This window comes from Corylus avellana, chromosome ca8 (assembly GCF_901000735.1).
Source record: "Corylus avellana chromosome ca8, CavTom2PMs-1.0".
NCBI classification, from domain to species: Eukaryota; Viridiplantae; Streptophyta; class Magnoliopsida; order Fagales; family Betulaceae; genus Corylus; species Corylus avellana.
Window position 1 is genome coordinate 7,153,936 of NC_081548.1, and position 5,247 is coordinate 7,159,182.

The following is a 5,247-nucleotide window of genomic DNA, read 5'->3' on the forward strand; positions in this document are numbered from 1 at the left end:
AGTTATGTGATTAGTGCTTCTTTTTTTTTTCTTAATTTTTTAAAAGTCTAGTGCTTTCTTAAATCATCATTAAGAGTATAAGAATCTTACTGGGTGGAGGAGATTAGAGCACCTTTATAAAATAAGGTTGCATGGAAAAGTGATTAAGATGTGGGAGCTACTACTGTAAATTAATTTTATATTCTCAAATTCATTATGTTCTGTGAAAATTATTGTTAAATTACCAGTTATCATAAAAGCTTAAGCTGATTGAAAGAGGCAAATTTAATTATTTAATCAATACTTTAACATTCTCCCTCATGTGTGGGCTCAAACTTTCTTTTAATAGGTAATGTCCAATACGTAAAATCTTTAATTGAAATGGAGGTGAATTGACAAAGTTAATGTTTGATCTTAAGACCTTTAGTTTTGATCTCATGTTAAAATATAAAATACTAAAATATGAAAGAGAAAGAAAAGAGAACGGAAATGGATAGAGATGTATGTGTTACATCTTGTATATTCACTATATTAAACAATGAGTAGTGATCAAGAAACCCTAAAGTGGATATAAACTAATTAAGGAAGAGAATAAACCTTACAATGAAATGTAATAACAGAGAATAAAATTATTTTAATATAAAGAGAAATACATTATTAAGGAAAATATTAATAAACCTAATTTATAAAATATAAAATATTTCAACAATTATTTCTACACCAATGGGTTTCATAATTGTCGTAGTTTGCACCTATTTCATGGTCAATTTTTTGTTTTATTGCACATATTAGTATATGATTCTACATTATTTAAAATTCTTAAATAGTATGGCAATATATTAATACTATTCTTCACTCCCATTTTATACCGATTGACGTGACATGTTTTAAGTGATTAAGACTTTTGTTTACATCACATCAGTAATGTGATAAATGGATGTGAAAAATAGCATTACTCATGACAACATATACAAAATTAGATCTGCAAAATCTTATTATGACCATAACATAGCTTTTCTTGGTTAACTCACCGAAAATTGAGAGGATCTATTCCTATATTTTTTAAAAAGAAATCGAGCAATTCTATTATTAGCAAAGCAACTTAAGCACAACTCTCTACAGAGATAATATCCGGAATACAACATGGAACTTCCTCAATAAATCCTTGTTCCACGTTAAATGATATCACTTTCTTAGCTAAGAGATGGGCTGCACCATTAGCATTTAGATGTCGTCACATGGTAATCTTCCAGTTATGCAAGCAATTTAAAATTCTTTCTAGCATCCTTAATTAGGTGTTCATATCGACTCCAGCTTCTACCACCTTTTCTCGGTGCGTGCGCCACTCGTAAGGTATTACTTTCCAAAAACATCCTATAAAAAACCCAATTCACGACATAAATGTACGGCCTCAACCCCGACCTATTCTTAAGATCTGGCACAAACGAAAGACACTTAGATAAAGTATATATGGTTAAAAAAGTTATTAAGTGAACAAGTGCGCCACTAAATAAGGAATGTGAAAAAGAAAATAACACTCGGAACGTCAAATCAAGGTTGTCAAATGGAATGATTCTTCTTTTCTTCCAAATTTTATGGCTTGTCCTTTGCTTTCACCTATAATATTTTAACATTCTCCCATAAATGAATCCTAGGTATTGCGTTGGCCGACATACATTTTTCCTCGACGTTGCTATGTTTCCAATCACCCCCTTTCCTTTTTCTCAATCAATTATGTTTCAACGCTTGGAGATGCCAAAATTTGAATACTTGCAATGACAATTATAGCTCCTTCATTATTTTTTTATTTTTTTATTTTTTTCTATAAAGATTTTTTTTTTTTTTTAGAAGAACCGTATGCTTAGCTTAATATATATATACGGGGACGGAACCGCGGTCAGGGCGATGGCCTTCTCGATTTTAAATTTTTTTAGAAAAAAAAATATATATTTCTCTCAAACTATTACTACATTGTCTGTGTTCTTTTAAATTATCACTTGTGTTAATGGCCTCTCCAAAAAAATAAAAATAAAAAATGTCAATCTAAGGGCCAACAAAAAGATATAAATGACTCTAAAAAATTTTTAATATGGTAAAAAATTCCTTAAAAATCTGAACAAAGATACAACTAAAAAAGATATATATTTTTTTTATTGAGGGGCGAAAATTGACAATACGATGACGGTTTGATAAGTGTCTGCATGCTTTTTTCTAAAAAAGTTCCTTAAAATATATATATTGATCTGAAAATCAAGGTTGATCCGGTTAAAATTAGGTTCGGTTTCCTATATATATAACATGGATACATTTTCTACCTCTTGATTATGTACCAAGTGATTAGGTGAGCAATTAGTAGGATTAATTGAATTGAAACAAACTTGCTATATAATATTAATATATATATATCCTTCACCACTTTTTCTAAGTGAAACCATGTGATTACGGTGAGTGGAATTTGAGCTAATTAATCAGATCGCCCTAATCCAATATTTAGCAAAAATAAAATAAAATAAATGGTGAACTAAGAAAAATTAATCCCCACCACCATGGTCCATGCATGCCACTCTTGTCGGTTTTGTGGGCATGGTCCACTGCCTCTCTCAATTTTTGTCTTTGAAATCAAGTTAATTAATTAATTAATTATAAGGAATTTTCTGGTTTAATTCTCATTTAATTCCGTTTGCAACATATTTTTTTTCTTTTTAGAATGGGAACCGAAATAATAATTAAGATCTCATAATAAAATAGAATATCCTAGCTTTGTAGTTTAATGTTTGTTTCTTTTCCCTTTATTTTTTGAGAAATAATTCTCTTTAAGCTATAGCTATATGTTTCCTCAAGGATTTATAATAAAGAAGTACTACAGAGCCAAATAAATAAATTCAGAAAAAATTTCAAATTGATATGACAAGGGTTTTTAAATTAAAAAAAAATGCAATTTTCTCTCCCTTATTTGCCATTCACGATCTGTCACGTCAATTTGAAAAAAAATTTGAGTTGATTTGTTTGGCTCCCTACCACTTCTCTTTATTATATAGGTAGCTAGGTATAACTAGCTAGCTAGGCATTACTAATCCAGGATATGCCTCACATTTAACTTTAGCATTATTCCTCCAGCTTAATTAAATTTATATAATATATATATATCCTTTACATTAATTACTTTTTGCAATTAATATATATTAAAAATATAATGGGGTACATATCCCTCAAGGAAAGGTGGAAACGGCAACCCCATTTTCTAGGAATTAAAAAATAAAATAAAAAAAATTCCACTGTCTCTCCCTCTCATAATGATTGTAGTTTATTTATTAAAAATAAAAAATACATACGAGAAACACGTGTTTTATTAAAAAATGAAGGTTAAAAATATATGCTTTAAGATATATATATTAATTTAACAAAGATACTTTATTATATTATTTTTTAATTTATTTAAATGAGAAAAAAGTAATGCAAGTATCTTTTGTTTTTGGTATATATACTAATAATCAGCTGACATGTGGCCAATTGTAATCAACGACGTTATATATGACGTACGGCTGGTTGCCTTCTTCAACTATACATTACGGCTTTGCAATGGATAGAGATGAGCATTGAGCATGAGTGGGAGTCTGCCTTTCCCTTGATTCTCATTGAAATCGACTTTTATCCAAAAATAAAAAAATAAAATAAAATAAAAAATAAAAAGAGGAAAATAGGTAGCCCTTTAAGCTATCACCTCACCCTCTTTGCACTTATACTTAAAAAGGTGACATTAGGGCCGGCTCTCGTGGTACTACCATCGGGCGTTAAATTAGATATTTTTGTATTTTTCTCCCCAAAATACTCTTGAAATTATATATATATAAAAGAATAAGTATTTGAAAAAAAAATTAAAATTAAGGAGGCTAATATGAAAAGGGTCATCATTTTTGGTGTTTTTATGTTTTTTTTGTTTAATTTTCTAATAATTTTAATTTTTTTTTTCAAATGGTTATATTTTTTAATAAATTTAAGGATATTTTGAAGTGAAAAATGTAAAAGTGTTTAATTTGACATGCAATGGTAGTATGTGAGACGCTCATGTTATTAAAATACACGTTATTTTCCTATGCTTATAATGGGACGCATGTCACTTAATTAGACTGGTTTGTTTTGTAGCTAATTTTTGTCCAGTAATACATGAGACATCGATGCTACTTTTTAAAGTTTGGACGCATAATTATAAAATGTGTGATAGTTGCTTAAAATAAATAAATAAATAAAGGAAAAAGAAGAAGAAGAAGAAGAAGAAGAAGAAGATAAGGTTTGTGGTTCAAGATGGATTTTGTGGATTGTCCCCCACCACTCACTTCTCACTTTCTAAGTAAAAGAAAAGAAAGAAAGAAAGACATGTGCTGGTTTTGTGTCTTCCCAAATCCGAACACTTGTACGAATGATTGGCCTGGAAGGTGGATAATGGATATGGAAATTGAATGAGGGTGCCAACTACGCACGTAACTAACCACAGCAGGATGCTTCATTATTTCTCCCTCTTTTCTTTGAATAATTTCAAGTTTAAATACTCCTTATATATGAATAAGAATTTGTATAGATACATAAATATTATTGTATCATAAAGAGAGAAATTAAAGCTCAGTTTGATGACTTATTAATTGGCATGTACTTTTCTTATATGGTTCCTGTAACTAATGATCAGTTTGTTTATTTTTAGAGATACTCAAAGGAATATGGTCCTCATTCATTTCATGTATACAGTTAGGTGCATTAATTTTAAATCATAATCCATTTCATTTAAAATGGATAGACTGAGAGACGATCATATTATGGTAATCAAGTGCCAATTATTATACATACTTTTTATGCAAGAGTAATATTATATACCACAATATCCAACAATATTGCAATTATCCAACAATATTGATGTGGCAATCCAACCCTCAAGAATATATATATATATATTTTAAACAATGATTAATCCAATGGGGTGGCTAATTGTGATTGTCATGTCAATATTGTGGAATAGTTGTACAATAAAAATATGGTATATAGTGTTATTCTTTTTACAACTATCCCACAATGCTCACATATGCATGTCTCAATTAATCATTGATTTTTTTTTTTTTTTTTCAATGACTGATACAATGACTGGTTGAGACTAACACATTAATATTGTGAGATAATTTTAGGATAAAAATACACTATACAACATTTGCACTGCATTTCTCCCTCGTTTTTTTCTTTTTGGGCGCGCATGTTCCTCCTAACTAGTTGTTTTTGATAAAT